The sequence below is a fragment of the Athene noctua genome, chromosome 13 (assembly GCF_965140245.1).
Source record: "Athene noctua chromosome 13, bAthNoc1.hap1.1, whole genome shotgun sequence".
NCBI classification, from domain to species: domain Eukaryota; kingdom Metazoa; phylum Chordata; class Aves; order Strigiformes; family Strigidae; genus Athene; species Athene noctua.
The window spans coordinates 14768120-14793593 of record NC_134049.1 but is presented as its reverse complement, the minus strand read 5'-3'; the positions used below and the strand labels follow the sequence as shown (position 1 = coordinate 14793593).

Genomic DNA, 25474 nt, shown 5'->3' with positions numbered 1-25474 from the left:
TGCCTTCACTGCTGCCCCTCTCCCACCAGGAAAAGCACCTGCCCTTTGTCACAGCACTGTGTCTGAGTGGAGCCCTGGTCCCGCTCCCTCCAGCACACAGCCCCAGCTCAGTTCAGATGGATCTGCAAAACCCCACACAATGATAAATCCCATTAATCTGTTTTCTAGAGGTGTTGGTTAGCTTGCACCTAAGCCATTAACATGAGCTTTATTAGTATTATTTGGAGGTGTTTCTAAAGCATCAGAGCACACAGTGCTTCATCAAAATCCTTTTTAGCGCACTGCCTAGAGAAGACTCCACCCGTTACTTCCCCAGAAATGAAGCCAAGCTGTGCTGTCCAAAGCCTAATTTCTGCAAAGCCATTTTCCCTGATAACATGGCCCAGCATCTTCAATCAAGCTTCCTATTGATTGAACCAGCATCAGCTTTTCCATAGGATCAGCATTTACCCCAGACACCAACTGTGCCCTTCCCAACAAGGCAGAAGACACTGTGACCTGCCACCAGGAACCTCATGGCGTTATAACCGTGACCTCCCAATCAAGGACCTCTGCAGTAATTACTATTTCCCCATGTTAGGGCATCATTTATTTGCTGTGTTTGATCACGACAGGCCACAGTTGTAATTTCCCCTCGGGGTTTTGGTTTTGGCTTCATCTGCTTGCTGAACTATAAGGATGAGCCGTTATTTAGGCAGCATGGCTCGATGACTAATGCCAATTAATACATAATAAAGCCAGAAGAGACCATAGGATAATTCAGGCTAATGCATGCCATGGGACCTCCCAGATGGCACCCTCTTTTAAACTGCATCTTTTAGAAAAACCTCCAGTCATTTAAAAACTATATTCCCCAAATTAACATGCCCCCAGGCCCCCACTATCTTGTGTTCATGGTTAATTTTATTTAAGGCTTTGGAAACAGCCTCTGGTGATGGATGGCAGCTGGCAGCACCATTGCCATACCAAGAGACTGCTGCCATGCCTCTGCCTGCCAAAATACACCCAGCACAACCCCCGCTCGAATGTTAAATTTGTCTAACCCCTCCCTGACCACAGGGTTCCCACTTGGGTCTCCCCAAAGATCCCAGTACCCTTTTGATGGCAAATAAATTCAGAGAGCCCAGCCATGGGCTCCTTCCTCCCACTTGTCTTCTGTATCCTGTGAGTCACATACCTTCTTCCCCAAGCCCCATACCGCTCGCCCGCCCTCAACCTGCCTTCGTGCTCTTCCTGCTCGCTGGTATAAAGCACAAAGTCATCCAGGGTGAGAAATCATTCACCCAGCCCCAGTAAACCATCAAGAAATTCCCTGCTTGCCATGAGACCCAGGCGTGTCAGCATTGTTTGCCTGTTGCTTTTGCAAGCACAGAATCCCTGAATCTTCCCGGTTGGAAAAGACCTTGAAGATCATTCAGCCCAACCATGACCCTCACACTGACTGTTCTCAACTCCACCAGATCCCTCAGCACTGGGTCAACCCGACTCTTCAACCCCTCCAGGGATGGGGACTCCCCCCCTGCCCTGGGCAGCCCATTCCAACGCCCAACAACCCCTTCTGGGAAGAAATACTTCCTCAGAGCCAGCCTGACCCTGCCCTGGCGCAGCTTGAGGCCATTCCCTCTTGTCCTGTCACTTGTTCCTTGGTTCAAGAGACTCATCCCCCCTCTCTGCACCCTCCTGTCAGAGAGTTGCAGAGGGCCAGGAGGTCTCCCCTCAGCCTCCTCTTCTCCAGACTAAATCCCCCCAGTTCCCTCAGCCGCTCCCCATCAGACCTGTGCTCCAGACCCTGCCCCAGCTCCGTTGCCCTTCTCTGGACACGCTCAAATCATTCAATGGCCTTTTTGTAGTGAGGGGCCCAAAACTGAACCCAGGAATCGAGGTGCGGCCTCACAAGTGCCAGTACAGGGGTCAGATCCCTTCCCTGTCCCTGCTGGCCACACTAGTGCTGATACAGACTCGTTCAGCTTCGTAACAGGGACCCTTTTCTTTATACTTAATACGTTCGGGCTGGTTTTCGGATGGCAAGAGAGATCAAACTCGAGGCCCAGACCCTCACAGGACCAGCTCTTCTACAGCAGGGGTGATGTTGCCCCAATTCCTACAGCACCTTCTCAGCCGAAGGCCACGACCTCGGCAGCATTTACTACAGAGCCTGGAGAAGGAAAGCCCTGGCCATGTCATGCCATGCCATGATGCCAGAGAGGTGTCACAGAGTTTGGGCAGCTCCCTGAGCAAAAGAGGCGTGGGCTCTTTTTGCATTTCAATCGGTTCTTCTCCATCCTATTTATAACCTGCTTAAACTCTGCCGGATAGCAAACTCCCCCAAAAGAGCGAGGTCTGGGGATGTGCTGCGGCTGCTTGCATTTCTTCCTGTGGGAGGGAAGGGGGTGGCTTGGGACACCGATGAAACCAGCTTGTTTCACATACTGACAGCAGATATTTCTGTCCCCTCCTTTCCTTCCCCAGCACCCCCCACACACACCCCCCAGTAAAAGCTTTTTGTGGCTCCCCATGCCTCGGACTTGCACTATGACAGCTCGGAGGCCTGACGTTAGGCACCCAGACCTGATTTTCAAATCAGTTTTCCTCCAAGGATCAATTGCTCAGGAATATTTGTGAAGTTTATAAAACTCCTGTTTCCAGCACCGCCTGGGAAGTGGCCCCAGCGTGGGAGTTGTTGTTGCAGGAATGCCATAAATGCCTGGCCCTGAAAGCACTGGGAGCTGTGGACTTTACTGGTTTTAGTTAGACACCTGATGCTGGGCGGGATGCAGAGACCCCAGAAGTCCCCTGGGTTTCCCAAAACTTCCCCACTATCCCCAGCCTTGGATCACCGAACCCTTCCCTGCGTCCCCACCTCGCAGTGGCTCCCAGAAGCCAAAAACACACAGAAAAAAAATACATCCTCTCCCATGGGTGACACTTTCTTTTTCCCTCACCACATCAGCCTGGGCCATATGTGCCAGCCCCAGGACCCCAGGAAGGACCCATGAGCGAAGGTCAAGGTCACCACCCTGGTGCTGGGGTCCATGCCCTGACTTGACCATAAAGACCCCGACACCGATGCTGTGGCAGGGCAGGACCCTACTCTTGGGTTTAATTTAGCTTGTATCAGGGTAGTCCATATTGCAGGAAACAAAATCTATAGAGTGTGTTAGAGTTTTACAGTGCTTTAGCGAAAACATACTTTGCGCACATGGCATAGATCTTCCCGGTTCGCAACTCCATTCCCCAAAAATTAACAGCAGAGTTCTTCCCCGTCCTACTGAAGGTTCTTTCCTCCCAGCCCTGTGGCCTTTACTCAAGGCAGCCCTGCATAAATCCGTTTGCACTCAGGAAAAAAAAAAAAAAAATCTGTTAATGAGCCCTACAAATGAGTCAGCCTGGCTTAAAACTGTGACACTTGATATCAGTGAGTTTGTAGTTTTTTTAACCTAATTGACCTTTCAGGTCCATCCATCAATCCCTTTCTCAGCACCCAGATGAGCTGGAAACATAATTTTTCTTGAACACAAGTTGGTGGTGGGTTTGTCTGGCTGGCAGGGGGCTGCAGGACGGTACAATGCAGCGCAAGACACCCAACGACAAATGCAAACGCTGGTGACCACCCAGCGAAAGCCAAGCAGGGAAAATGCAAGTTATTTACTGAGGACAAAGACAGGAGAAAGCGATTCCTCCCCGGCAGCCTCTTCGCTAGGGAGCCTGAGCATGCACCAGCATCGACCCTGGAATGCTTCAGGCTCTTTGGATGTCCCCAACATGCTCCTGCCAACACGTGTGGCCCCACTGCATGTCCTGCAGCGACATTTGGGGTGAAAGACAGCAAAGAGAGCACAGCTATGGCTGCCCTACCCAGCCATGTCCCTCCCTGGGGCTCAGGGAAGGACCACAACAGCTTCAGCCCCATTTGCTTCCATGCTGCATGCACCGAGCTGTTTCCCCCAGACTCATCATCCTCACGACGGGGCCACAGAGCGGGAAGGAGGGCTTGGCCCAAGCAGGTCCAGCTTGGACCGTGATGCTCCCAAAGCCCCGTGGCTCCCACAGGCCAGAGGTGGCCCTTTCCCTCCAGCCGCCGCCATCTCGTGCCACATCAGGCCCTGATCCAGCGGGATGCTGTGTGCCCTGGACCACCCGGGGGGGGGCACATTCACCCCGGCACAACCCCGACCCGCTGCGGGATGGGGCGAGTGGGAGGGGATGAACTCGAGGATGGGGAGGATGGGGAGAAACGGGAAAACAGTCCGCAGAAAGCAAAACATTTTCCCCTGTCAGCACTGGGAGAGCTGAGCTCTGGGGCTGATCCAGCAGATGGGAGAGGGTAAACTGGGGGGACCCAAGGGGCTCGGCGTCGCCTCCCACACCCGGCAGCTCCGCTCGGGGTGGGTTTCCTCAGCCGCTGCCGAGCCCCTTCCACCTCGCACCCCCCCCCCCGCCCATCTCTATAATCCCCCCCCAGCCCCATTCCCGAGGTTTTTCCCCCTCCCAGCCACCTGTAGAGGTCTGGGCAGCATCTGCCAACAAGCGGCTTCGAACGGGGTCCGCCCCGGGGGATGCTCAGCCCCCCAACCCCCCCCCGCGCCCCCCCCCCAGCTGCTCCAAGGGTTAAAAATGCAGCAGGGCTGCGAGCCGGAGGGGCCGAGCAAGCAAGAGACGCGAAGAAAACAATAAAATACAATAAAAGAAAAAACACTAACAAGCAGCAAGCTGGATTGGGGGGGTGGCCGGGCCCTGCAGCCCCCAGCGAGGCACCTTGCGTGGGGGGTGTGGGCTCGTCATGGCACAGCATCCGAGCCGGGGGGGCCATACATACACACAGAGATGTCCTTACCTTGGTGACAGTCATGCGGGAAGTCGCGGAGGGGTGAGGGAGCTCCGCTGGCGGCGTGAGGAGAAAGGGGGGGTGGAGCAAAAAAGGAGGGGGGGGGGGAATAAAAAAAATAAGGAAGAAAGAGGACGCTGCGGGGAGGGGGGCGGTGAGGGATGTTTCCCCGCAGCCCTCCGCCGCCCGCCCGGGCGAGCAGCCGAAGCGATCGGGGCTCGGCGCGGCGGCGGCGGTGATGTCAGCCCGCGCCGCCGTGACGGAGCGGCCGCCTCCCCCGGGGGGGTGGGGGGGCAGGCGAGGATGGGGAGGGGGACGCTCAGCTCCGGGGAGAAAAGGGTTTTCAGTCTTTGCCAAGGCGATTTTCCATGCCCCGCGGGGGCAGGAGATGGGAAGGCACCTGCTGCCCGCACCCCCCCCCCCCGCCCCTTCGGGGATGCGCAGAGGGGGGTGGCCACCCAGGACGGGCCTCCCTGCACCCAGTCGGTCCAGTGGTGACCAGTGTGTACACGCTGGGAGCGCGGTAGGTCTCAGCATCTCAGCATTGCGAAGGCAGGAAAGAACGGTGGCCTTCTGGTTACCGGCTTCTGCAAGGGCATCCCAACCGAGTCACATCTTTCCCTATCGGGTTTTGGCAGCGGGATGTGCTGTGGGTTCACACCTTCCTGCCCTGTTCCACCCTACAGCATCCAGAGGCATCCATCCCAGTGCTTGTTTCCCTTCACAGACAAGGGAATGTACTTTTTTTCCCTATTATAGACAGTGACAAGTGACAACTCCCAAGACCGCTGCCTTGTCCCAGAGCTGTCAGTGCCATTTTCTAGGTGAAAGAAGGGTGGCCCAGACTGGAGGGGACACTCAGATGCACAGGGTTACTTAGGACTCTGGTGTCCCACCATGTGGCCACAGAGGCCCAAACAGCTGCTGAGGCCACTGACACAGGAATAAAATATGTGTAATTCTATCCCGCTTCCTCTTCTCACCACCAAGCAAGCAGGCACTGACTCAAAATAAATTCAGGGGTGCGGGGTACTGGGAGGCACTGGAGCATCCCTGTTAGCCACAGCCTGTGTCACCAGGCCTCGCACCCTTGCACCAGCCACAAAACACAGGCGTTTTCTCACATTTTTAAAGATCCCTATCACTGGAGATGGGAGAAGCAATACCTAGAAAAAATAGCATTTTAGCTTGTTGTGTCCTGGTTACTTGGGAATGAAACCAGCAGGATACAGCCCAGGCGCAGAAGTATCCAGCCGTAAGATTAGAAGTTGCACCAACTTATTTTATTGTTGCTGAATTAAAACTACTTGAGGCCAATACCAAATGCAATTCCAATTCCCCTTAAAGAAAAGCGCTCTGCCAATAAACAAAGGATTTCCCTTTTATAAGGAGATTATTCAGCCAAGAGTCTGATGAAAGATTACTGAGTTTTATTCTAGTGCTGAGCCTCCCCTTAAAATATCAGTGGATCTGCTAACAAGTGAATACTGAGGGTTGTAAAATAAAGTCTGTCCTCTGATATTCTTCTAAAAATCAACTCTGTTTTTAAAAATAAAACATGTGCTGTGAGCTGGACTAGAAACTGTGAGAAAGGGTAATACAATTAGTGTAGAACTAATGACATTAACCAGCAGAAGAAACCACCTCTAATTCCCAAACCACTTAGTAATGACCCCTTCCCAATAAAAACCCCATTTTCCTGGGAGCTGGTGGTGGAAGGCCTGATGCAGACAGAGATAATGCTTAAAACTAAACAGACCTAGGGAGGTGACTGAGACAGGGGACATTGAGGCCCAGATAAGCCAAGCAGGGAGAAACCAGGCTTAGCAAAGCCTTAGAGGAGCCACTGTGCTCCAGCCACTGTCACTTGTGTTGTGGAAGCAGCAGCACCCAGGGCCCACTGTGCCTCCTGTGCTTGTCTAGAGCTGCTGGGATTAATTAGCACCAATTAGCTGATTCAAACAACTCACTTGGAGTGACAAACTAGGACAGCTGGTGAAAGTAGGGTGAGAAGGGAAAGGCTGCTCAGAAGGCGAGTGTTGCTAGGGCCCTGATACTGCTGAAGGAGGGAGGCTGCAGCCCCCTGGCTTCTCCACGCTGTGGTAAACTCCAACATCCCCCAAATGCTGCTTCTGGGGGAAGCCCAGAAATATTGGGGAAAGGGCTGGGACTTGTTTTGAGGCAGTGCACAGAGCAGGGAGGGCTGGAGGGCAGGTGCAATCCCTCCAACTGAGACCTTGTGGGGAGCAGGAGGGGTGCTGGGGGGCTCATCCCTTGCTGGAGTGGGAAGGTGGGATTTTGTGGCAACACTGTGGGCTGAGGTCACCTGTTGCAGCATCTCTGTGTGAGTCCTAGCAGAAAATGGTATTCACTGATGCATGGGGCACTGCTGAGAGCTGGAGGGGGCAAATGGACTCTTACTTTTTTCCCATGGCTGGGAAAATATCAGAGGCTCCTTGCTTCACTGGTACAGCACAACTCCAACCCCAAATCATCTGGCTTTTGGCAGACTGGAAAGGTTTTTATTATATTTTGCATCTAAATTAAGTCAGTGATAGATCACAGGGGCTTTGTTACTGGGGTTTGGCTTTGAAGGTTTGTTGGGACCCCATTCAAGCCCCAGACTGGACTTGCCCTCCTGGGGTGGGGAGGCCAAGGAGGGGGGTTTGCCAGTGCTGCACACACTGTGCAGCTGCAGGCTCAGCTCCTGCAAAGAGTTAAAATCTCCTGCTGGCACCGTGCAGGATCAGTCCTGGAAATCAGCATCAGACATCGGCTGGGTGGGGAGGATCACTTGGTCCCCACGCCCTCGGGACCCCCGTCTCCCAGGAGGATGTCCATGGGATGCCCAAGGGGAATATTCCTGCGGGGTTGGATCAGGCTGTGTCTGTGGAGCAGAGCCCTTGCTGGAGGGATTTCGCACCCGCAGCAGGATGCTGAGAGCGGTGGGTGCCTCACAGAGCAGCCATGGTGGGGCTGGAGCTTTGTGGGTGCCAGGGGCTGAGGCGAGGAGCAGCTCTGGGGGTGGCTTGGGCTCCCTCTCCCGGCTCCGCCGAGATAAAATTGGTGCATATATCATAGGGATGGGAAGCTGGCGAGCCTGTGAGCACACTCTGGCTGCAACGGATGGCGTGGGGACAGGATGGAGGACGCCTGGGGACAACGGGGGGGGGGCATGTGGCACTGCACATCCCTTGGGGCAAGCAAAAATCCATTGCTGCAACAGAGCAAACCCAGGCAGACGGATGCTCAGGGGCCTGAGCTAATTAACAAAAGCCGTCCCGAAACCAGGCGGGGGGGGCTGTGCCCCCCCACCTCCTGCTCGCAGCATCTGGAGCCCACGCGCGGAGCACGGCTGCGTTTCCGTCCTTCCTGCCATGCGGCTCATTCCCGCCCCCCCCATTTATCTGCGCTGTTTAATTTACTGGCACTGCTGAGCCGGAGGAAGGATATGCTGCCTCGGTGGATGCGAGCAATTAAAACAAGTCATCAGGAAAATTGGAGCCTGCCTGCCTGGCTGTGTAGAGGGGCAGGGGCTGTGGGAAGCACGTGGCCGGTGGTGCCCGTGTCCAGGAGATTTAGGACATGTAACACTGCAGACGCACGTCTGTCTTCAGCACAATCCATCACCTTGCTCAGGGGAAGCTCCTGAGAGGAATATTGCCAAACCCAACCTGAATTGTAAGTCTGGAGAGACTTCATCGACCTGTTACTCACTACTTGGCTTGCCTGAGCCAGACTCATCTCCGGGGCACACTCCGAGGTTGAGCTGGTTACACCATGGATGAGTTTGGCCCTTCATTTGATGAAACACTCAGAAAGATACATCTCTATTGCACTGGGCTGTGCTTGCAGATGTATGAGAATAATAACGAAGCCACGCTGTAGCACATAATTACTGTCACCAGAGAGCCCTGGTTAGGAGATGATTCATGAAAGGAGCTGGCCAAGCTGCTTGCTGCGAGCCTGTGATGGCTTTGCTCTGGGGATGCAGGTCAGGCCCCAAATCTCCTGTACGAGGTGTCTGCCTGGCCAGTGCGGAGATGGAACCGCTCGGTGCTTGGGGCTGGCCGGGCTCTGCTAGCGCCGGAGGGACGCGCCGGCACCGACACTGCCCTCAGACGTGATGGTCCCGATGCTGCCATGAGCATGAGCCAAGGTGGGACAAGTCTTCATGTCTTCCAGGTCCATGCTCCTTCACAGCAACACCATTCCCTCTGAAATGAAAGGCATGAGGTCCTCCCTTAGCAAATACTTGATCCTTAAGGAAAGATCCACTGAGCTTGTTCCTTGCCCCATCACAAATGAGTTACAGTTCTCAGAGACGCGCCCATCGCTGGACGGGTGTAGTAGGGTGGCCAAAGCTGAGCGCATTGTTTGCGCTGGCCAAAATTACTTTGAAATAAATATAGTATGCTACATACAGTCTGTGCATGGCAAATTGTCCTGGATTATCCCCAGAGTTACTGCAGCTGTGAATTATACGGAGGTTAATGTTTGGATTTCATACCAGATAATTTATAGAGAAGTCCAGGGACAGGCTTTCATGTCCTTTGATGAAAGTTCATCTGGAATAACAATACTTGGTAGAACCTGGCACTTGGACTGCACTGAAAACCCAAGCCCTTCTACTTGAAAGCAAGATGTTTCCATTTAAAAACACTGTTAGCAAGAACAAACATCTCTCTATTACTGACTCTCCTTGCTCTTCCCCTCTGCTGCAGTCATCTGGTTCAGATTAGTCCTGGATAAGGTCCCGTTTTTCTCAGGGAACTAGGAGGGGAACTTGGAGCTATTTCTACTCATTTCAAGTATGAATTGAATGTGGTGCACAAATGAAAAGGCAATGAGCTCCAGCATGAGAAGGGAATCAGAGAGACATGGCAGCTCCTCCTGGTGGAAAATTACTTCTAACAGCACAGGAGATGGAGGGTGGGAGCTGAGTTTCCCACCTCAGAGCCATGTCCGCAGTCCCCAGGCAACCACCAGGCCTGGTAGCAATGACCCCTGGCAAGGGGGAAGCTGGGGTTGAAGTGTGGGCTTGGGGGAGAAGCCCAGCTCGGTCAAGCTGGGCCAACGCTGGTGTCTGGGGCTGCTCCATGCCGGCTGGAAGCAGAGGGTCCCAAACTGCTCTCCTGACACCTGTCATCTCACGCCAGCGAGAAACTGCTGTGTTCTCCAGCAAGGAGGGAGGGCCAGCCTGCCTCTCTCACCTCCCCAGCAAGGGTGCCAGCAGCCTCTACTGGCTGGCTGGGAGGAGAGCCCTCCTCTCATGAGCGGGAAAAGCTACTCCCAAGAAAAACCAAGCAAGAGGGAGCCTCTCAACACCAGCGAGTTAGATCCAGCCCCTTCTTGTGGCTTGTTGTTTACATAGCGCCTGTTTGTAGCCAGCTCTTGCCATAGCTGCTAATTTGATAGCACGTGACGGATCAGAAACACTTTGCAGTAGATGACAGAGAGAAAAACAGCCATCGCATCAGAGGCTGGAGAGCAGCAAGAGAGCCGGGGAGAAGAGCTGTTTAGATTTTGGTGTGCTTTGGGGGAGATAAATACAAGGTATTATATATATTAATACCCTCCTTGGGGTGCTCAGAGCTTGACCCTGCTGGGTGTGCTGCTTCCACACACGTAGGCTGGGGGCTGTCGCAGTGCTCGAGCATCGCCTCCCACAGCAGGACTTGCCACAGTGAGGGGTGAGCAGCCTGCAGCCGGGCAGCACAGTGAGGAGAGGACGGTCACGTACTGCAGGCAAAGACCTCCAGTTCCCCAGCCACAGGGGAGTGATTGAACATGTGCCTGAGCTCCTGATGGCAGCAGCAGCAGGGATGGACACATTAACCACGTGTCTGTGTGTCCTCCCTTGGGGTTGCTGCCTGGAGTGGGGTCTGAAACAGCCTGAGTTCATTGCAGATGTGAGTTACCTGTAAAGGAATCCCAGAATCTTCTCGGTTGGAAAAGACCTTGAAGATCATTCAGCCCAACCATGACCCTCACACTGACCTTTCTCAACTCCACCAGATCCCTCAGCGCTGGGTCAACCCGACTCTTCAACCCCTCCAGGGATGGGGACTCCCCCCCTGCCCTGGGCAGCCCATTCCAACGCCCAACAACCCCTTCTGGGAAGAAATCCTTCCTCAGAGCCAGCCTGACCCTGCCCTGGCGCAGCTTGAGGCCATTCCCTCTTGTCCTGTCGCTTGTTCCTTGGGTCAAGAGACTCATCCCCCCTCTCTGCACCCTCCTTTCAGGGAGCTGTAGAGGGCGATGAGGTCTCCCCTCAGCCGCCTCTTCTCCAGACTAAATCCCCCAGTTCCCTCAGCCACTCCTCGTAAGATAAAGAGTTGTGGTTCTTTTCTTTTTTCACTTGACCCAGAGAAAACTAGTTATTCAGGTGTTGAGATGGCATTTGCAGCCCGTGAAACCCTCTGAAAGCTTTGACCTGGTGCCAGCTAGCCCAGAAAACCTGTCCCTCAGTGAGGACATTACACCAACATCTTAGGGGGACAGTTTTCGCTGGAAACGCAGAGCTGGCCTCCACCTCTGAACCTGTTTCACCCTATCTCTGGCCTTGCAAGGGGCTGCCCATGCCCACCTGCGTATCCCCAGCTCAGCAGAGCCGCCAGCTTGCAGCAGTGCCTGTCACCAAGATGGTGGCTCCTGCGGTGGCTCGTCCCCGTGCCCCACGCTGAGCGTGCATGTGGTTTCAGGCATTTCTTCCCCAGCATCTCAGCACACCAGTCGTGGCTGTGATCTGTGGGCTCTGGGCTAACTGAAGTGGAAAACACCCTGAGGTCAGTGGAGTTTTCCAGGGTTTTTCAGAAGGCGGCCAGGCTCTGGCTGCTAAACCAAGGGCTTGAGGTGCAAAAGATTTGTAAATTATTTTTAAAAAGAAGCCCTTTGAAAGTATTCACTATCTTTTGATGGGCTGAGCATACTGTAGGTTTGGGGGTGTCATGTCGCAGCAAGGATTTTTCTGGTGACCTTTGGGACACACAGTTCGAGGACAGATTTGCATCTTCTCCCGTGCAGCATCACTCTCCGTGTTGACAGCTCTGGCTGTGGCAGTGGAGACAGTGGATTCCCCTTGAGCTGCCCACCCAGGGAGATTTTCTGACCCTTTTTTCAAAGGAGGGGGCTTTTGGTAAGAGCAGCTTTTCATTCAGCCTCCCTAACACATGCCATGAGGAGCTCTGAAATCAGCTGGCTCATTCAGGTACCCACAAAAGGGTGCTGGCTCCTGGGCTTAGGTGAAACACTGCTGCCCAAATGAGGTGTGAAACCGTCATCCTCTTCGTGAGACACAGCAATGGCCTTCCCCCTCTTCTTCTGTTTGCAGAGGTGCTCCTGGTGCTGCTGGTGTCTAGCTGGCACGGCCGGGCTCCCCGGGACATGTGGATTTGCACTGGAAGGCACAGGACTGGCCCAGATCAGAGGCAGCTCTGGGAGCTGAGCTTTTGGCATCTCAGTTTGCTGCCAGCTTCGCTCCCTAGCTAAATTTTTTGTAAAAGGCCTGTCCTGCGCCCTGTGCAAACCAGGACCTAGCCCTCCTTTCTGAAAATAATTCCCAGCTTCCTTGTTTTCTGCCCATACAGAGTTTCTTGGTGGAACACCAGAGGGCGGAGTATCAGATGGTGCTGAAGAGATGCTGGGGTCTCCTGGAGTTCTTCCATTGCTCTCTGCTGGAGGAAGATGAACCTGCGGGGTCCCAGAGCAAGCTCTAACCCTAAACCCAGGCAGGAGAGATTGAAATGAGTGGTAAGTGGGAAAACCCAAGGCACTTACAAAGATCCTGTGGAAACCAGCTTTTCCCCCAGCCTGACCGAGGTGAGGAGCCCTCCTGGCACGGGTGGCTCTGCTCTGCCACCGCCCCCCATTCTTCAGCTCTGAGGCAGAGCTGTGGCTCCCACCGTGGGCTCTGTGTTGTGGTAACTGCCTGCACTCCTCTTGCAAAGCTCCTCTCTGCTTCTGGTACCAATGGCTAAAGCATGAGAGAGTAGAGGGACAATACTGGGTTAAAAGACCAAGGTCCAGCCTCAGCCTCTCAGCCATCTCCTACAGAGGATGCTCCCAACCCAGCAGCATTTGGTTACCAGGGGTCCCACGAGCAGCAGATGCATCTCAAGAGGTTCCCAAGGTCTTAATATTGTCTGCTATGGAGAGGGTTGCTGGGTGGACACAGGGAAGAGCAGCAGAAGGGACAAGGGGGTGCAGTGCAAAGTGTCCCAGCAGGGACCTGAGTTGAGCCCCAGGGACTGTACAGGGAGCTCTTTTCCTAACCCTCGTCAGCCTGGGTCTTCCTGGCTGAACCACCACTGCTCAGCCAGGCAAACACCTGATATGAGTTTCTATTTAAACAGAGTCCAGATTTAAGTCTGCACTAAGTCACATCTGCTGGGGAAAAGCATACATTGAATTTGGAAACCTGGAGGATAGGGTGGCAGATCGAAACGTGGCCAGACTTGGGAGCTCTCCTCACAGCACGGAGGGCATGGAAACGGGACTCCATTTTAAGGAGAGCATCCTGGCAAGCATCCTGGGCTGTGGGAAGCCAGCCCGGGCAATTTAAGAAGGGTTTTCCATAGCTCGAGTCTGTTGTTTGCTGAATGTGTTTGGCAGTTGCCTCCAACATGCATTTTAATGGCAAACCTGAAACGCCTGGCCCGCTTGCTCTTTTTCCCCTCACAGGATGAGCACCCCCAAGTCTCCCTGGGTTCAGGGTCAGGGGGGTGTGGGGAGTGTGATCAGATCCCCTCAATCTTTCCTGCTGACCCATCCTGCCGAGGATCCCCACAGTGATCATGTCCCCAGAAGTGGGATCCTCTCCCCAGCTGAAAGACCCTGCGCGGTGCTGGGGGAAGGGGCCACTGAAGCAGTGGCTGAGAGGAGCCCACCAAAGCTCCTCGCTCCCCCCAGCACCCCCAACTTCTAGACGCCCCCACCCCCATTTGCCATTCCCACCCAGTTTGCAGGACAAGCTGGAGGAGGAAAGTGTTGAGAAACGAGCCCCAAGACAAACACTTCTCCAAGGGATATCTGTGTGTCGCCTTCTCTGTGGGTGCTGAGCTGGGCACACCGCCCCATTTTTGGTGTCTGAGCCTGGGGCACTGCGGCACTTTTAGGGGGCTGAGCCTGAAGCACATCGCAGCATTCTGGGGGTGAGTCCAAGGCACCCCATAGCATTTCTGGGATCCCAGCCTGGGGCACTGCGGCATTTTTAGGGGGCTGAAGCTGGGGTACCACAGCCTTTGGGGGGGGCTGAGCCAGGGGCACTGCACCTTTTGGGGGAGGCTGAGCCCCGGATACACTGCAATATCTTACAAAGGTTGACTCTGGGGCACAGTGCAGCATTTGGGGGGGGCTGAATGCAGGGTGAAGCACAGCCTTTTCAAGGGCCTGAGGCCAAGACGTCCCACAGCATTTGGGGGGGGGCTGAAGTCAAGCTATGCTGTTGCATTTTGTAGGGGCCGAGCCCAGCACACACTGCAGCATTTTGGGGGGCTGAACCCAAGATGCACCACAGCAATTTGGGAGGGGCTGAACCCACGGCATACCAGTGTATTTGGGGGTGGGGGTTGAACCCCGGACACACCACAGCATTTGGGGGGGCTGAAGCCAGGATTCATCCCAGCATTTTGGGGAGCTGAACCCAGGACACACTACAGCATTTTGGGGGGCTGAACCCAAGATCAACCACAGCATTTCGGGGAGCTGAAACCAGGATCCACCCCAGAATTTTGGGGGGCTGAAGCCAAGACACTCCGCAGCATTTTGGGGGCTGATCCCAGAGTGCACCCTGGCATTTGAGTGCCAGGCCCAACCAGCACGACTCCGTGCACAACCAGAGCTGAGAGAAGGTGCACAAAGCCACCACAATTTCCACCAAAGGCAGGAAATAATTACATTTTTTTATCAAAATGCATCACACTTCCCTCCATCACCTCTTATTTTAGCCACAGGTGGTGAGGGCTTGCAGCACCAAGGCTAACTGCTCATAAATTGGGATGCTCAGCCCTCGCAGGGGACAGACACCCCGGCAGCGTGCTGGCACGGACACGGGGTTGTGACAGCACTGGGGAGAGGGGGGACAGGGCAGCACACAATGCACAGGACACACCAGGCCAAGCCCCGGCAGCGATGCGCTGACACCAACACCTGCCACAGTGCCTGTAAAGGCATTTGTGTGTCCCCAGCTTTCTACGAATCTTTCTGAGCAAAATAAATAAAAGCAAACAAAGCATGACCAAGGAGCTGGGCCAGGGGAGTGTGTTTCCAGCAGCTTCGCCAGCTCTGCTAGAGCTCAGCTGGTTTTTACAGGTGGTAAATCATTGACCCTGAGACTCCTGGTGATGGAGCCCACTGGAGGCTCAGCTGTTCGCACCCTCCCGTGCCTCAGTTTACCCAGAGAGAACATGGAAGCCGCTGCCTTCCAAGAGCTGATTCCAGGCAGGCGCAGGGTTTCTGCAGTGCTCCAAGTACATCAGCTGAACAATACTTCACACCCCAAAACCAAAAACTTATGAGCATCATTGCCAGCAGCTATTTTCTAAATGCTTATTTAAACACAAGCTTTTCTCCCCAGGAGGGGAGAGTTTTGGCCCTACCACCTGCAGCCCCACAGGGAGCAAGGGAAGGTGACCCTTCATGTGCAACACATGGAGAAAGTGCCTCAGCTCTTGCCTCTCTTGGCAGTTTTAAGAGGCTGTTTGACCCTTCTCCAGTGCCAGAAGTGCTCCCAGCCCACCCACACATGCTGCACATGTTTTGTGCAGCTCCAGGTTAATTTTCTGGCAAATGTCAGCAGGGTCCTATTAGAAACGTGAGTTTGGGGCTGGTGATGGAGACCCCGCTTCTGCAGGGTGACTCAGGCTGGAAGCACGGCGTGTGCAGCGCACCTTGGCCAAATACTGCTGTAAAAAGGTCCCACGCTGCCACTTTGCACCCGTTTTGTCTCCAGTTGTCCTTCCCTGCTTATTTTTAGCACCTGCTGCTGCAGTTGCTGGTCAGAGAACTCAAACAGGGAGGTTTTGGTTGGCTTTGCTGAAGCACGGATGGGTGTCATGAGTTCTGACTGTCACTGTGCTCAGCCCCGGCTGGGCTGGAGCCACCTGGGTCTGATCCAGGACAGTTCCTGAAGCCACAGCTTGGCCCCAAATCCTGCCCTCTCACAGGCACACACCAGGCAGAGTCCTCCCCTCTATCCCCCACAGCCCTGTTCCCAGGGCTGCTGAGAGAGCACCCCAGCACCTTGGTGATCTGTTTTCAGGTTGTAGCAGAAATGTGCTGTCAGCTGTGAGTTCAAAGACAAACGAGCTCATTAGGCTGCAGGTGCTAATTAGCAGCCTTTGCTTAAAAGGGTTGGAGCTGGGCTAAGGGTGGTTTTGGAGGTGCTGGAAGGAGTTGTGATGTCCTGTAAGCTTCTTGGTGCAAGAGCTTGATTTAGAGAGTCACCCAAGTCTTTCTGCCTGGTTTTACACCCAGAACAAGTGTCTCCCCAGGCTGGATCTACACTATGAAGGATGCTGTGAGGCTGTGCTGAAGGCTTCCTGGCTGTGGTTGGTGCTCCTGTGAGGCTTGTCCCATTGGTGTCACCTGCCTCTCCAGGAAAGGTGACCCAAGTGGCCATGACCCTGAGTGAAGAGCCCTGTGCAGGCAGCCTGGGGTGAGTACTGCATTCTGTGGGTGCTTGAGCATGGGAGGTGCCATCCTGGTTGATCTATGACTGTTTGTAAAGCTCAGCCTTGCCTACTGCTGCACCCACAGGTGCCAGGTGGCTCTGAGCACTTTGCTGTTGGGGTACTGGAGGTCCAGCCTGGCCCTGGTGTTGGTTATCTCTGTGGGTTTGCCCATGGACTCTGCAGAGGCAGCTTCTCTGAGCAATGCTTTATGGTCTTGCTGCTCTAAGAGGTGTTTGAGAAGTCTGGAGTGAGCTGTTGGCTCTCACTTGGGGGACTTAGCTCTGGAGGATGATGTTTATGTGGGCATGAAGTTATGTGGCTGTCTGCTTGCTCCTGTAGTGCCATGGAAATGTATCCCTGGGCTAGTGAAATGAGCCTTGAGTGTGTTCCCAGGCTCTGCAGGCTCCTCTCTGGCTCTGTGCAGGGTGAAAGGGAGCTGTTAACCCTCTCCAGTGGCGCCAAGCCTCCCCTGTCGACATCTCAACTGCTTGCTGGAGACACCCATTTCATCTCTCAAAGGTGAAATATCTCTGTGTAATGAGAAATACCTTAATCTCTCTTCTTGACTTAGTCTGAGTTAGTGTATACCTCTGTTTTCCTGGCTCAAACACTACATTCAAGGTGAAAACTCCAATGACAAAATATGGAAATTTGGGGATCAGGGGCCTCCCCAAGGGCTTTGGGTCAGTTGTGCTGATAACTGGGTTGTTGTAGCTGCTGAGGAGGCTGTGTGTCCTGGTGAGCTCGTTAGAGGGTCCTGGCATGGGGATGTGAATCCTGAATCTTAAACAGCTTCACCCTCCCGAGCGGTACAATAAATTGGAAGGAGGTATAGGGCACAGCCTGCCCTACACAGAGAGCTCTCGGGAATGAAAAGTGGGTTTTTAACGTTAACCCTGTGACATCCTTTGCAAGGGGGTCAGGAAAAGGCTGGTTCTCTGGAGCGCTGACCTCTGCCCCCTTGGCACATCATTCTGCCAGCCTTGAGCTAGGAGAGCTTTGCAAGGGAAATAAAAGCACCTTGAGCATGAGAAAACCCTGATGCCAGGCTATGGCAGGTTCACTTTCAGTGTTGAGGAGTCCAGAGCAGCCCTCCAAATGCCAGAAATATCCCCAGAATTTCCTTTTGGGGTGTTCTAGCTTTGCTTTCTATTTCACCTGCCCAGCCTGGCAGTGGATGGGGGCATCTGGCTGCAAAACAGCTTGGGTAACCATAGGGCTGGATCAAAGGCATTCACATTTGGTCTGAGCCCACTTAATGGTTTGAAAGGTGATGAAAAGGGCGTGTGTGCACATGTGTGAAGTGAAAAATACTGTAAAAGATTCCTCTTCTATAAATCCCTGCAGCTGAAATGGGGGCCCAAGACAGGCTGCCAAGTGCTGCAGAGGAGAAACCAATCCACCCGATCTGGTTTGATTTTTCTAACAGATCTAGGTGAGCACAGCAGCAGAACAATAATTTAGAGCTCCCCTAAATGTTTTTCAGGTGTGAGTAGGTAGCATAACATGGGCTATAACACTAAATTAAAAAAAAATGGCTTTGCTTCCATAAATGTATTAACAATACATCATACTTAAGAGTAATAGAGACTTGGCTACATAAACCTAGATTCTTTTTTTTAAGTGATAGGAGTATGGAAAAAAGTTGAAGTAGTAATTTTACAGTCAAGAGATCCTGCAGTGATGGTTATAGCAGGGTTTCTGGACTGGAGCGATGCAGTCTGGGTCTGGATCTGGGGTGCTCAGGTATCAGCAGCATCTGATGAGTGCAGGTTGTGCCACCTGAGCATGGTTAGGGTGCTGTTAGGGTGTCCTGTGCCAGGATCACTGTGGAGCAGAGTGAAATGTTACCGCAGCCCCTGCCTGGGCACCCTCTGTCCTCGAAATCTTGCTGAGCTTGGAGCTGGGGGATAAGCAAGGACCTTACTGGTTCCAGTGGAAGGTGGGTGCTGGAGGAAGGGTCCCTAGCTGTGACCCTCTCTGGGTGGCCATACAGGGGCTGCAGGATCACACCAAGGGCTGGATGTTGCCTTGGCTCCCTCTGTGATGGGGTTGGGTTGAAGGCTGTCCTTTTTGGCACAGGAACCAGATTTTGTTGTGTTTCTAGTAGAGTTGACCTAAAGGACCTGCTCCCATGGGGCTGCGGGGGTCTCACATAAGCAGGAATTTATAAAGTCAGGCTCAGCTTGCACCCGGGCTCCCCAATGCCCCTCAGGCTCCAGTGAGTATTTGTGTAAGACTCCTGATACAATTCTGATGGGGGGGGCAACCACCTTTAAAGGGTTTGGTAAAACCCTCCTCATTTTTAGAGCAGGGGAATTGCAGTGTCTGCAGGTTTCATGACCTCATTTGAGGCTTTTTTTCCCCCCCCTTCCCCAAACAATAAACAAGTGCATATGCCATGGGACTGGCTTCCCTTGCCCTGACCACCTGCACGACTTGCTGCATCTAATGAAACACATGTTTTCCCAGCAGTCTGGCCTGGAGGAAAACGTCTGCAAAATGGCATATTCTTCTAGTTACAGTTTGCAAAACTGTATTTATTTTTTCTTTTTCTGAAGTGCTAAATATAGGCTCTTCAAGTTAGGAGTGGGACTGCTTCTGCTGGCTCAGGGGTAGGAGGGAGCAGAGTAGATGAGCCACAACACTGGCGACAGCTGTGGAAGAGCAGGAGAAAGTCTGCTTTGATATGGGTAGAGCTTGTGGGGTGAGGAAAGTTGTCTTTCCTTATTACATGCTTAATTAAAAAGGCAGCAAAGGGGATACTTGTGAATTCTCATGTTCGGCTGAGCTTGGAGGCTGAGCTGAGTGTCCCTCCCATGGAGCATCAGCCCATTCCGCTGGAAAAGGCTGGTTTTAAAAGTGAACAACGTGGAAATAATTAAAACTCCAGGTTTATAAGATAATTTCAAGCATTTTAAATCTGTAACCACCAAAGGATGCTGAGGTCTTAAAAAAAAAATGCAGTGAAGCATGCAAGAAGCAGCTGAAATGGAAGGGAGGGAAAGTTGGGATGTACTGTAAGCAGTTGGTGATACTTTGCACTGGGAGCGTTGACACACGTGGATGTGGGCACTGATTCCTTGTTTTTTTGAGGGCTCTAGAAAGAGATTTGCTGAACTTGCTGTTAAATTATATAATCTTTTTTGATCCGAAACCCAAGTGGTTTTTTATACTGGACACCAATGTCAACCTGCATGGGAGGAGCGGTGTGTGACACTCGGATGTGCTTCACACCAGGTTTTGTTCCATCCCAACAGCATCCTGACATCAGAAGAGGTGCCTTTATACATAATACTTGACTCTATCACAAATATGGCATGCAGATGGCATAGAAAAATCTATATAGCCATCGGAAGGTCTTAAAACCTGTTTCCTGACAGGTTTATTTAGTTTATGAAGGTGCTCGTTTATTAAAGTGCTACATTTGGTATAAATATCTTTTGTGAATGGAATAATTTTTCATTGTTTTAAGTCAGAAAATACAAAGTAGACAGCCTGTTTTCTTTATTTTTGTTTCACTCTTGTGCATGAATACCTTTAGGATAGGATTTTATCAGTGGCAACCAGCATTACAGGTGCAGGGGCCGCTCTGAGGCTGGGCTCCCCTGCGGCACCCCTGGGCCGGGTCAGGGGGTGTCCCCTGCTTTGGGATAGGCTTGCAAGGGACCAGCAGCAGCAGGACCCGGCTGAGGTCTCAGGAGGTCCCAGCTGCAGGGAGAGGTGGAGTGATGCAGACTGAGGGTGAGATCCAGCACCGTCAGCTGGAGGAAATGCTGGAGTTTGGTTTAAAACAGACAAATTGTCAGGAAGGTGGGCAGCCCCCGGGATTAATTAATCCCTGCTCTGTCCTCCTGAGCGGATGCCAGCCCCTACAGTCGCTGGCACGTCCCTGGTGCGTGCTGGCAAAGAGTTTTCTCTATTCCTAATCTGTCCCAGGCCCTGGGCTGGTTTGGGCAGCGAAACATCTTTTTCCTGTTACGAGCCAGGGCAGGTTTCTTGCTGATGCTGCATCCTTCCCCCTGAGCTGGCATTTATGTGACACTGACTCATCCCCACTTGCTGAAATAGTCACTTAATCAACCCCTGCCTGCTCTGGGAGCACCAGCTGGGGATGGACCTGGGGGTGCAATCCCCAAAATGGGCAAGTGGAGAGCAAGTACAGGACCACCGGGCATCAGGGGCTTTGCTAGCCCCAGTAGCCGTTTCAGGCAAGGCTTCTGCACAGGCCACAACCTGGAAAATAATAATGCTAAAGTAACATGGAAAGAGGTGGGAGAAGACAGAGGAAACTGTAGTTTAGGAGCTTGAATTAGGAGAAAAAAAGGGCATGTGGCTGGGTGATTTCTCCCCTGCAGCTGCTATAGCAAAGGGGTGACTCTTCATCTCGTTTCATGGCAAAAGCCATGGAGGGAGCCAAAATCCAAGCAAAGGAGAAGGAAAAAAGCTTAACAATGCTGTTATATGATTTTAAGCAAGCAATGGAATTAAACCTTCAGTGAATTCCCAGACAGAAGCAGGAGTGAGCAGCTGTGATACTAGTGTTGTTTCAAAGCACTCTTGTCCCTGGGACATCTCTGGGCTGGTTTTATGGACTGGAGGGAGGAAAAGAAATCACCTGCTTGTTGAGGTAATAAGTTCCTTAGCCTGAAATATTTCTTGTGGATTCTGGAGAGCTACACAAGGCATTTGTTTAGACATTGAGACTGTGTTTTGGTGAGAGCCAGTCTGACGGCTGCAGTGTTTTAGCTTTCATATTTTCCTTTTTTTCCATTTTTCTTGGTTCCTTTAGTTGGATGCCTTGGGACAGCGCTTCCTGCTCTGCAGACAATGCTGCATGGCAGAGCCGCTGGTGCTCCAGCCAGCACAGGCAGCCAGGGGACAGTGAAAAGTAGGGTCAGCGTTCTCTGTGAAGAACTGGCTTGCTTTATAATGTCTTCAGCCTCTTTCTCCTGAAAAAAAAAAAAAAAAATCTGAGAATATGCTGGCATTCAGCTTTGGAGCAAAACCTCAGATTTCATTAATAAAGCAAGCACCTTCTTTTGGCTGATCTTTACTTAAAAATCCAACTTTCAAATTCTTTGGCAGAAGCAGGAAACTTTGCACTAACCCCAGTATCAAATCTAAAGCAGTGTGGATTGAGAGAGATGATGCCTTGAGGATGAGGCTTTTTCTCTGCCTTGCTCTAGTGTCCCCAACATCTTCCTGGGTGCAGCTCTGCACGGCACGGCCATGGCCAGACTGTCACATCCAAGGTCAATGTGCATCCCCTCTGTTCTCACAGGACCTGCAGCCAGGGAGGCTGGTTTGGAGGGTTTTGTTTTGGTGTTTTTTTGTGTTTTGTTGGGGTTTTTTAAAGCTAATCACTATTAAGCATCAGTCTTCTCAGTGGGTAGGGTTTGCACTGTGCAAGAGCATTTTGGAAATCAGAGGCTCCATGCCATTCCCAGCAAAGTCCACTGGCTTCAGAAACAATGGCCAAAGGGCCACTAAACACAGCGGAAATCACACTTCCATGCCTGAAACTCAGGGTGGTAGAAAAGCTTTTGACCTTCTGACAAACTGAAGGGGTATGAAGCTGCTTGCTTGGAGGGAGCCCTCCATCAGAGGATGATGAAGTTAATGCAGGGGATGGATGACAGTGCAGCAAGGATCTGCCATCGGTCTGTAAATGTTATTGCAGAGGCAAGATCCTGGCTGCCACCTCAGCACAGGGATGCACCTAGCTCCCATCTGCTGGGCATTGGTGTTGGTGAGGCAGGGGAACAAGCACTTGGCCAGAAGTGGCCTTACCACAGCAGGGACACCAAATTCTCTAGACACCTGGAATGTGTTAAATCTGTCTCTGAGTCAAAAAATGGGTCATTTTTCATTTTTTTTAGAGAGGATTGCCTAGAAAGTGCCAGCACCCAGTGCCCTTGAAGTCAGGTGAATGGGGATCTGATTTTGATGCCTGATGGCATTTCTGGTTTGGCAAGGCATGTGAGCTGCGTTAGAGGAAGTGTTTTGTGAAAGTATGAAGGCTTGTTATAGTAACCCAGTTGTGTCTTGGAGTGGGTAATGTGCTTATTTTCTGCAGTGGCGTGTTCTGGAGAAATGACCAAAAATATTCAAATACTAACCTGCATCCAGAGGAGCAAGAATTCCTAATAAAAGTGATGCGAGGGCTGGGCTCATCCTTTCGAGGCCACTGGCCTGGAGGGAGGGTTGGAGGCTGGCATGGAGGAGCTGGTGGGACTCATGCCATTGATCTCGAGGCACAACCAGCATTCAGGTCAAATTTGTATTTCCCTTTTCTGAAATTTTTGAATCCCCTCAAAGCTTGCGCTGAGAGGCTGTTACATTGCTTTCCTTTAAGAAGAAAAAACTGCATTTTGGTCTTGGTGTTAAAATTCAGCACCCTTTCCTTAACCTACCCTGAAGCACATCCAGCAAAACCACTGAGCTCTGCCGGAGCTGGCTGGGTGATGCTGCCAGGCCACCATCCCTACTTGGAGCCCATCAGTTGGGAGTTAAAAAAAACCCTCCACACCCTACCTGCATTAACACAAATCCTCCCTTGGTAGGGTCAAGTGAAGCACAAAGCTGTGTGGGTGCAAGTGATCCCTCTTGTTTAATACCTGTGGGAACATGGGGGGCCTGAGCAAATGGTGCATGGGAGATGGATGCAGCACTGTGCTCCCAACCATGCCTCCCCTTTTCACACAATGGGGAGGAAAGCAGGTTTGAAAAGCCTTTTTTTCTTCCTTCTTTGAAAAAGGTTTTGTGCCCAGAGTTACTTTTACCGTTGCATATTTTCCCATCCAGGAGGTTCAGCAGTGTATTAATCAAGCTCTCCTCTGATGTTGAGATTTTCATGGACTGCCAACTGCACACAGCCAGTTTGGCATCTTCTCTGACAAATCAAGGTTTAAATGGCTTTACCATTTGTATTTAGGACTTAGCTGTGTGTGTCACTTCAGTAGAATTTAACTGGGAAAAAAAAAAAAAAAACCACACCAAAACCTAGAATTCATATTGCACAGCGATTGCATCCAGACAGGGAGGAATTGCTGCGTGCGGGCAAATGGAGGTAGCACCTGCAGCGGTGGATAGTGCTGCCATGGAGTGGGAGATAAAATAATAGTCATAATAGCTCAGAATAGTTATATAAGAGGGTGTTTTTCTGTAATGGAAAATTTCTCAGGGAAAAGATTCTGTTTTTATTGGGGAGTTATTTAATTTCTTTTTCTTGCTTTGAGAGGGTGTTAAGTGCTAAGGGTGCAAGGGCTTTCCCAGGGCCTCTCTGGGGTGATACACTGGGGATGTGCAGGGACAACACTGGACTCTTGGCCCTTCCTTGTGATTTTTTTTTTTTCTGCGCTGTATGTGTGGAAGAGATGTGAGCAGGGTCTGAGCTGCGGTACCTGGGAACTCGTCTAGACAGCATGTGCTACGGGTCAGGCGTGGAATTTGGACTGTGGTTACTCAGCACAAGCTCTGCCCCAGAGGATTCATTCTAATAATTCATTATCCAGGCAGGGTGGATGTTTGTTCATTCAAAATAAGAAATAAACAGGGCGAGACAAAATAAATAGAAAAAAATTAATGCTGGATATGTAAACAAAGAAATTCCTCAGTAGCAAACACTTCTCTTGGTTAGTGGTCTGTAAATATGGAGTTGAGAAAGCTGCTTTAATCATGAAGTCACCATGGCAGCACCAGACACCTGGGGAGCCTCAGGTCCAGCTGGGACAGGAGTGACCTCAAATATGGGGAGACCCCATCCCCACAGCTGCTTCCTTGCCCTTCTGCACTCCGCAGTCCCTCCCGAGGAGGCTGCAGGTCTCCTGGCTCCCTGACCCCACAGTCGGGTCCGGGGGCTCTGGTGACCCTTTAAGAGGGGCTTTAGCACAATTCAGAAAGCAGCTTTTGGAGCTGAAGTCATCTGTTCAGAGGTGGATGTTTACAGCTGGGCACCAATTGCCAAGACAGCAAGAAACACCCAACAAGAAGTCTTGACTATTGAATTTTGTATATATTTTTGCAAAAATATCACTTGCAGGGGTTTTGCTGCCTACCTCAGCCTGGCATCTGCAAGCCCTTGTCCAGCCAGGAGAGCATTTTGGCCCCAGCATGACCTTGGTGGCACGGAAGAAGAGAAGCATTTTGGCGAGGGCTAATAAATATAGCTTATGCTAATTGAGTTCTAGGAGCCAAAGGCCAAAGTTCTTCCAAACACTGTGGGGGGTGCCAAGTCTCTGCTTTCCGGTGGTTAAATGACTTTTTTTTAAAAAAAAAAAAAGAAAAAGAAAAAGCCAATAGGTCTCTGCAGTGCCTATTTACCAGAGGAATTTCTCTTGGGTTAGTGTATATTTTAGCTGATGATACTGCTTCTGGATTTGGGTGTTGCTTGTAGCTGCCTCCTCCTTAACTCCCTGGGGGAGCTGGGTGGGTGGGGGTCTGCACCTGCTGGGGAGGGTGAGTGCAGGTGGAAGGACCTTGCAGCCAACACGGGATGCTGAGAGCAGGAACCCCAAACTGCGCTAGCAAGGAGGCAGATGTTGAGTATCTGTCTTGTAGGATTTTCCTGATCCTGTGGGCAGCGCCCCCATGGAAGCTTTAAGTCCATGCTCAGCACCTTCCAATCCTTTCCCAGGCTTTGGTTTTCTTCTGCTCTGCTGGACCAGACTGTAACCAGGATGATCCCTGCTGGGACATCGCTCTTGTCCTTGGGGTAACACGAGTGATGGGGAGAACCCCAGGGCACAGAAATAACCCTGGAGCATCCCAAAGTGGGAAACCTCTGGGTCACTCCCCCCCAGGCATTGTGCTGGCGGGACAAGGGAGGCTCTAGCCTTCCTAGTCTTGTGCTCTGTAGAGATGAACGTTTCCTGGCTTTGCATGAAGCTGACAGGCTCCAGGAGAGGCTGGTTTTCTGTTTACATCAGATTTGTTTTGGACAACCAACTCTCCAGAGCTCTGAGCTCAGCGGGGC

At 52.1% G+C, this 25474-nt stretch overlaps 1 protein-coding gene across 1 annotated transcript in view; it reads right to left on the bottom strand.

The window, feature by feature from the left end:
* CORO2B (coronin 2B) overlaps positions 1-5172 on the bottom strand; it is a 46001-nt gene extending 40829 nt beyond the window's left edge. Inside the window, exon 1 of the mRNA XM_074917230.1 lies at positions 4835-5172. The gene's annotated coding sequence lies outside the window, so the exon portion shown is untranslated. The remainder of the gene's footprint in view (positions 1-4834) is intronic.
* Positions 5173-25474: the final 20302 nt, after the last annotated feature.